Source organism: Rhinatrema bivittatum, chromosome 4 (genome assembly GCF_901001135.1).
Source record: "Rhinatrema bivittatum chromosome 4, aRhiBiv1.1, whole genome shotgun sequence".
Lineage (NCBI taxonomy): Eukaryota > Metazoa > Chordata > Amphibia > Gymnophiona > Rhinatrematidae > Rhinatrema > Rhinatrema bivittatum.
In genome coordinates this window covers 371,149,109-371,158,147 of record NC_042618.1, presented here as the reverse complement: position 1 = coordinate 371,158,147, position 9,039 = coordinate 371,149,109, and positions in this window count along the sequence as shown.

Sequence of the window (9,039 nt, the reverse complement as noted above, 5' to 3'; positions counted from 1 at the left end):
TTCTTGAAAGATGTTCTTTTTGCTATTAAAGCCTCTCTCTCCTCACCTTTTAACTATGCTAGTAGTCATTTAGACTTCCTTCCACCTTTTCTAATGAGTAGAATGATCTGGTCTGGGCTTCCAAGATGGTATTTTTGAACAACATCCATGCCTGATGTAAACTCTTAACCTTTACAGTTATGCCTTTCAGTTTTTCCTAAGCATTTTCCTCATTTTATTATAGTTACCTTTTTTAAAGTTAAATGCTGTCACAGTAGATTTCTTTAGTGCCCTCCCTCCAGTTATTAAATCAAATTTCATCATGTTGTGATCACTATTGCCAAGCGGCTCCAACACTGTTACTTCTTGCACCAAATCCTGTACTCCAGTAAGGACTAGGTCTAAAATAGTTTCCCCTCTTGTTGGTTCTTGCACCAGTTGCTCCATGAAGCAGTAGTTTATTTCATCAAGAAACTTTACTTCTCTAGAATATCCTGATGTGACAGTCATCCAGTCAATATTGGGGTAATTGAAATCACCCATTATTATTGTGCTGCTGATTTTGTTAGCTTCCCTAATTTCTTTTACCATGGCAGCTGATATTGGGCTGAACTCTGATGAGACAATCATATCCAATCAGTCGTATTTATGGAAATCATTTTTATTTTAGATAATCATTGTGTTAGCCGCAGGTAAAGTAATTTGAGGCCATATTGTTGACAGAGTGCTATCACCAACAATCTGTTAATTTCACTTAAATGAAACCTGTTCTCATAGCTGTGATCATATAGATTTTTCTATACCATGGTTATCTGTAAGCAATTAATATGACCACCTTTTGCAGCTGTCAGTCTTACCATGACCTATCCACCCCATCTAAGCTCTCCCTCTGATGAAGCATTATGTCAATGTACACAAACTGAAGTACCTTTCCTGAAAAGTGTATTCTTTAGAATTCAATGATGGATACACAGAAGAAAGTATAAACATTTCATTTTTGGGGAGGGAGATGGGGGAGACGTTCTCTTTAGAAAATAAAGTATTTTGATTAGAATCAAATTTTGAGGAAAGAAAACAAGACAGAAGGAGCTCAATCTATTTTTTTTTAATGTTCTTGTTACATATAAATTAACGAACACAATTGGTTAATGAAAGCTGCATTCCTTGTACTCCTGGAGAAATCAGGGTCCTATGCAAAAATTGTACAAGATATATAGAGCTATGTGCTTGCCGAAGGAGACGATTACTTTATCATGGGATAAAGGGAAACGATTACTTTATCATGATAATGAGCCTGAATTACTTCTTATAAATTTGGGGAATAGTAACTATCTGTTGCTGTGTTTGATTATAAAATATACTTCATATAAAGAAGTAGGAATGTTCATTTGTTTGAAAACAATGCAACAAATGAGGCCTTTTCAGTTCATTCCGGGCTCTGGTGGAGCAGTTCATTCCGGGCTCTGGTGGAGCAGTATAAACTCTGCTCCACCAGAGCCTGGGCACTATCTGTGGCAGGACCTGTCTTCTGGAACAAACTTCTTGCCTTCCTGCGTCAGGAACCCTGTCACAAGAAATTTAAGCAGAACCTGAAAACTGCCCTCTTCACCCAAGCTTACTCATAAGTGCCTTTTTCCCCTTTAATTCTATGTTCTCCTGCCTTATATTTTGAATACCAACTTATTTTTAATGCACTTGAATTCCTGTATTACTTAATCCCATTTTCTTTACTCACTGTTTAGATCCCTCCCTGACTCCTCCTTGCTTTGTTTTAATTCCGCAATTGGTCCTAGTTGACCAGCCCCTCTCTTCTCTGCCTCTTTTGTTCCCCCTTTTATTGATTGTTTATTGTTCTATGTAAAACTAAGTTCCTATTATTGATTGTTCTCTATAAAGCTAGTTTACGTATTAATGATTGTTCATTGTTCTCTGTAAAGCTCGTTAGCTGCATTTTGTTTACTGTGAACCGATGAGATGTTCCCAACGTTCGTCGATATATAAAAGCTTATAAATAAATAAATAAATAAATTCCAAATGGAATGAAATGAAAATAGTCTCCTATGAAAATACCTGAAAATTTTGGGTATTTTTATATTCATGCATTTAGAAACAAACAAAAAAGGCTTCCAGCAGGACAAATACAAAAAATGTGCTAGTGTGAATATGAGTATTTTAACAATCAGCAAAATAAATAGTTTTTTCAATACAGTCTCTTGTGTATTGCCTCACCCTCACCTCTCTGCAGTGACTCCTGTGCCTGGTTCTTCGTCCCTGGCAGCGGTGGGCCGCCAGCTCTGTCCTCGGGCCTCCCCTGGTGCCTGCGACTCATCTACAGACCCTGGTGCTCCCAGTCCAGCTACCACTTCCACTGCTCCACGTCGGGCCTCTCTGCGTGGCCCATGGAGAGATGCTGCTACTCGGTGCTGCACCCCTCCCTAGGCACACGCACGCATTACTAAAGCTTAAGTAGGGTCCGCGGTGGGAACTGAGCCACGGCCTCAGATGATGAAGTCAGCAGAGCACTGGTACTTAAGCCCGGGCTCCGATCCCTAGCTTTGCCTTTGCAACAGGTCTCCTCACTGGTCGAGTACTCATTGCCTCCAGAGAGATTTGTCTCACTCCCGTGTTCCTGTTCCTCACTGATCCTGGTTCCTGATTCCTTTGCTTCTACGTTCCTGCTCTTCACCTTTCCTCAGATTGACTACACGGACTTTGACTTTGCTTTGCCTGACCACGCCGTTGACTCTCTCCAGACCCAGATCTCTGCATTACATAAGAACATAAGAAATTGCCATGCTGGGTCAGACCAAGGGTCCATCAAGCCCAGCATCCTGTTTCCAACAGAGGCCAAACCAGGCCACAAGAACCTGGCAATTACCCAAACACTAAGAAGATCCCATGCTACTGATGCAATTAATAGCAGTGGCTATTCCCTAAGTAAAGTTGATTAATAGCCGATAATGGACTTCTCCGCCAAGAACTTATCCAAACCTTTTTTGAACCCAGCTATACTAACTGCACTAACCACATCCTCTGGCAACAAATTCCAGATCTTTATTGTGCGTTGAGGGGTAGATTTCATAATTTTGCGCGAGCGCGTACTTTTGTTCGCGCACCAGGCACGAACAAAAGTACGCTGGATTTTATAAGATACGCGCGTATCTTATAAAATCCGGGGTCAGCGCGCGCAAGGGGGTGCACATTTGTGCAACCTGCGCGTGCCGAGCCCAGCGCGTGCTGCCTGTTCCCTCCGAGGCCGCTCCGATTTCGGAGCGGCCTCAGAGGGAACTTTCCTTCACCCTCCCCCACCCCCCCGGCTCTATCTAAACCCCCCCTTAACTTTGTTGGCAGATTTACGCCTGCTGAAAGCAGATGTAAATCTGCGCATGCCAGCGGGCTGCTGGCGCACCATCACCCAACCCGGGGGCTGGTCTGGAGGCCTCGACTACGCCCCCGGGCCGGCACCACGCCCCCGGGCCTGCCCCCAAAATGCCGCGTCACGCCCCCGAAACGCCGCGTCATTTTCGGAACGCCCCCGACACGCCCCTTTTATGAAGCCCCGGGACTTACGCGTGTCCCGGGGCTCTGCGCGCACCGGCGCACGTAAATCCGGCCGGATTTACGCGCGCAGGGCATTTAAAATCCGGCCATGAGTGAAAAAGAATTTTCTCCAATTAGTCTTAAATGTGCTACTTGCTAACTTAATGGAATGCCCCCTAGTCTTTCTATTATTCGAAAGTGTAAATAACCGAGTTACATCTACTCGTTCAAGACCTCTCATGATCTTAAAGACCTCTTTCATATCGCCCCTCAGCCATTTCTTCTCCAAGCTGAACAGCCCTAACCTCTTCAGCCTTTCCTCATAGGGGAGCTGTTCCATCCCCTTTATCATTTTGGTTGCCCTTCTGACTACATTGGTTGCCCTTCTGACTACATTGTTGTCTCTCTCCAGACCCAGACCTCTGCATTGCCTAACTACACCATTGCCTCTCTCCAGACCCAGACCTCTGCCTTGCCTGACTCTGTTGTTGCCTCTCTCCAGACCCAGACCGCTGCATTGCCTGACCACACCATTGCCTCTCTCCAGACCCTGACCTCTAACTTGCCTGACTACGTTGTTGCCTCTCTCCAGACCCAGACTGCTGCATTGCCTGACTACATCATTGCCTCTTTCCAAACCCAGACCTCTGCATTGCCTGACTACATTATTCCTCTCTCCAGACCCAGAGCTCTGCATTGCCTGACTACTCCATTGCCTCTTTCCAGACCCAGACCTCTGTTTGCCTGACTACGTTTGACTTTCTCCGTGATCAGACCTCAGCCTTGCTCGCCACTGCTTCCAGATTGCCGCCAGCCCTGACTCAAGCTTGTTTCACGATGCCTCTTCAGCCTACTTCCTGGACTTGGCCTATTCAGGCTTTGGCCTGCTTTTGTTCGGGCGCCCCCTGTCTGCCTTGGTTCCTTTGGTGCCCGGGTCTCCGGGACACTACCTCGTCTAGTACGAGACTGTACCATCTCTCTCCTGCTGTCTCTGGCCTGACCTCAACCTCTTCATCCATGACGACATACGGAGACCCACCTAAGTCCAGCCAGCCCCGGCACCCAAAGGCTCAACCCGTGGGGAACGAGGGCTGGTTTTGGTGAAGCACCAGCTGGCCTCCGTTCATCAGCCCATTCCACCTGCCGATGGTGGGGACCCGTAGGTCTCTACCTACGGATTGCGTCAACCCCACCTCGGCCCAAGGGTCCACCTCCAGTGCAATAGTTATTTTTTCATGGTTTTTATTTAATGATTTTTTAATTTTTTTTATATAAGAGAGGAAAAGACCTCAGCACTGGCTGAAAACATGACAGATTGCATTCACCACCAGTTGTTGCAATCATGGGTCAAAAAACCTCTTATATTTATTAATTAAATTCAAGAAATCAATAATTCTTCTTTTCCATATTATTCATGTGAATCTTATGTAATGAATAAAATTCTTTTGCTTTCTTCATCTACAGCATTAACAATATATCCCTTTGGATTGATATCTATGTGTCTAACGGGATCATTGCTTAGCAGTCAATGTGCTGATTTGAAAATCACCCAATAAACTTATCTTGTCAAACAATTCTTAAAAAGGTTTAAACACTTATCTGGAGGTTGCCCAACATTTTTAGATGACAGTTCTTTTCTCAACTATCCAAAACAGATTACTGTAATTCTGTCCTCTCAACAAATGAATGCCAACGTCAACAATGTTTCACTTAACGCTGCATCAGGGTGATCTGTATGGAATCAAGAGGTGTGAACATACAATCAGTCTTTATGCATTGTCACTTTTTACTTTTACAATTTAAATACTCATGATTTGTCTTATGATCATGCGTCTCTTTTTTCAATGAACTGGACTCAGTAAACAAACATGGCTAAATCCTCTTTTAAAAGCACCTGAGTATCCCAGTTTTTGCCAATCGCTATTCACCTATCCAATTTTCAAAAAACATCATTATGTAGCAATGATTTTCAGCCCATCTGCCTGAACCTACATTGCATGCGAAGTCAATTCATAGTAAACTACTCCAGTCTATTTTATTATTGAGTCCAGTTGGTTTTTCCACATGCAATTTAAAGATCTACTTTAGTTCCCTTTCATAGAGAATTAATTCGTGATCTCCCCCACTCCTATCTTTTAAAATGTGATATATGGTGAACCATTTCAAATCTTTAATATGATGTTTTTCTGTTATACAATGTGACACCATCGGAGCAGATTCTCTGATGCTCCATAAACAGTTCTTATGTTCCCCAATACATTGTTTTAAAAACCTGGTGGTTTGTCCTACATAGATCTTATCACAAGGACATATAATGATGCATACAACAAAACTGCTTTGGCAAGTGGTAAAATTTTGAAATGTATATGTGTATCCAGTTATTGAACAGGTATACTCTTTAATTTGCAAAGTTTGATTACATAACTGCTATCTTTCCCTAAGGGATTATATTTTAACCAAGCCCCAATCTGATTTTAGTATACACAAACAAAGATAAATCAACTAATCAAATGTCCCAAAATGATTCCATCATCAATGATGCCTATTCAAATTCATATACAAGACAGCAAATCAATTTTTTCCTTTAATACCCCAGGTGTTACTGTTTTTAGTTCAAATCTGTTTCTTGAAGTTTTAATTTACATACAGAGTATAAATTCCAATCTCAACCAGACATATAAGAAATCCAAACCTGCCAACTTATACAATTATCAATGATCCAAAACCATAAACATTATTATATGAGTCAAACTCTATAACTGGCTGAGTGTCGTACTCTTGTACACTCAACCAGTAAATGGTTGCTGTTCTCTGCCTTATATCCCCACTACCACCCTCCCCCCTCCCCCAACCCCTAAACTGTGCATGGTACTCTTTGCTATTGGCCTCAAAGGGCGTTCAAAATAAGGCTTCTGGCCTGATGGGAAAGATAGTTGGTATAGCGTCCCCAAATCTTCAGAAATTTAAGTCTAACTTGGTTTGAAGAATGTGCTGCCATAGATTCCATAGACATCATGGAATGTATTGCATTGCACTTGTTAATCTTGCACAGGATGACCTCCTTTATATAAAAGGACGCTGAAAACTAGGACTACAATATGCCAACATTATCCCAAAAGATCTTAACTAATTGACTAGACACAAAAATTGTTAAATATTGACCGTCATAATAGGCATCATCGTATAGTACTATGACTTTCGTACTCTGCCTTATATATAATCATTGGTCAGAGAAACCTCTTTTTTACATTTTTTTTATATTTTGCAATATTTTTTATATTTAAGCCGTTGTACTTATACCCTTGTGGAAAATGAATTCATGCCCGAATGTTCCAATTTTTCAAAGGTAAGTTTACCAACACCCGACACGGGGCCGTGTTTTGGGCAACAAAAGTCCTTTGTCAAGGGCTGATACAGATCAGGGCTACACCTCCAACAACGGACTAAGCCACTCCCGGACTATGTAATCGAATTTAAAATCCTGTCTACAGAACTCCTATGGGATTCGGGTTTTTTATGAGCTATCTTCTTAGAAGGCCTCAATTCTCATATAAAAGATAAACTTGATGCATGTGAGTTGCCTGACACTCTAAGTTCTCTTATTGACCTAGCTGGAAGGATTGACCGCCGCATTTGAGAGTGATCTGTTGAGGTAAAACCTCCCAAGAGACACTCCTTTGGAGGTAATTGCCCTCGCTCCTTGCCTTCAGCTCCGGTCCAGGCATTACCTAATTTATTTATTTATTTATTTTTGGTTTTTATATACCGGAAGTTCCTGTATAATATACATATCACTCCGGTTCACAGATAACAGAGATAACTATCGCCGAGATGGCGGTTTACATGGAACATATAGAACAGTTAATCTATTATAAAGTAGAATACAAACTAAGATCTACTAAGAACACATAAATAAAGCAAATAAACATTACAAAATTGCTGTGGGATGGGAGGGTTGTTATTCTTCCTGCTCTTAGCTCTCTGGGAAAGCTTGTAGGAAGAGCCAAGTCTTGAGTTTCACTTTGAACGTGGAATGGCACGGCTCAAGGCGGAGGTCTGGTGGTAGTGAGTTCCAGAGCGAAGGGCCCGCTGTGGATAGTGCGCGTTTCCTCAGGGAGGATTTTGCTGGTTGGGTGATCATTCTGTTCTGATATGCCCTTCTGGTTGGCTTTTTAGAAGTGTGTAGTTGGAGCTGGAAGGTTAAGTTTAGTGGAGAGATGCTCTGTAGGGCCTTATGAATCATCATGCTGGTTTTGAACTGTATCCTGTATTTAATGGGGAGCCAGTGGAGATGCTGGAGGATCGGGGTGATATGGTCCCTTTTTTTGGCGTTGGTGAGAATTCTTGCTGTGGCATTCAAGACCATCTGGAGGGGTTTGGTGGTGCAGGCGGGAAGGCCCAGCAGGAGTGAATTGCAGTAGTCCAATTTCGGGAGAATGATGGCCTGGAGTACTGTGCGGAAATCCCTGTAGCGGAGAAGTGGCTTTAGTTTCTTTAAAACTTGTAATTTAAAGAAGCATTCTTTTGTGGTGTTATTTACGAATTTGTTGAGGTTGAGTCTGTTGTCTAGGAGTACACCCAGATCTCTGACTTGAGGAGAGGTGGTGTATCCTGAGGTGTCTAGAGGATTGCAGGCGGTGGTTGGGGCAGATTGTTCCGGAGCTATTATAAGAATTTCCTAATCCTGAAGAAGAAGACAAACCCATGCAATTAGGTGCTTTCGCAAGAATATGGGCCTCTGCATGTACTGCGGGTAGACGGACCATGCAGTCCAAACCTGTCCCATCTGTCCAGGAAACATGCAAAACTAGGATCCAGCAGAGAATTCTTCCTAGGTCTCACTGCACCATCTCCTCCACTGACTCTCCTGGTCTCTATCATCTCTGGGCCTCTTGAAATCGCCACACAAGAACTAGTCAATTCCAGTGCAGGTGGGAATTTTATTCTGAAAAGATTGGCAGAACATCTGCGAATTCCTACCAAACCAGTACCCATACCGCTGCTCCTCTCATCCATACATGGCGAGCCATTGCCAGGAGACGTCTCGCTCACCACACAACCCATTTGCCTACGTACTGGGTCCCTGCATACCGAGACCATCATGTTTCTGATCCTCGAGAAAGCTATCCATCCCATAGTGCTGGATTTGGATAATTTCTTGGAGAAGAAGTCCATTAACGGCTATTAATCAAGTTTACTTAGGGAATAGCCACTGCTATTAATTGCATCAGTAGCATGGGATCTTCTTAGTGTTTGGGTAATTGCCAGGTTCTTGTGGCCTGGTTTGGCCACAAGAACCTGGCCACAAGATTGCCAGATTGGTCTGACCAGGCATGGCAATTTCTTATGTTCTTATCCCATGGTTGCAAGACCATTCTCCCCAGTTCAACTGGTCTTCAATGGAATTATCACAATGGGGCCCAACCTGCCATGACAGATGCTTGAAAAAGGTAACCCCATTGCCATGCTTGGCCACTATTACTGCTCTACCTGGTCTACCGCCGCAGTATGTGTCATTCC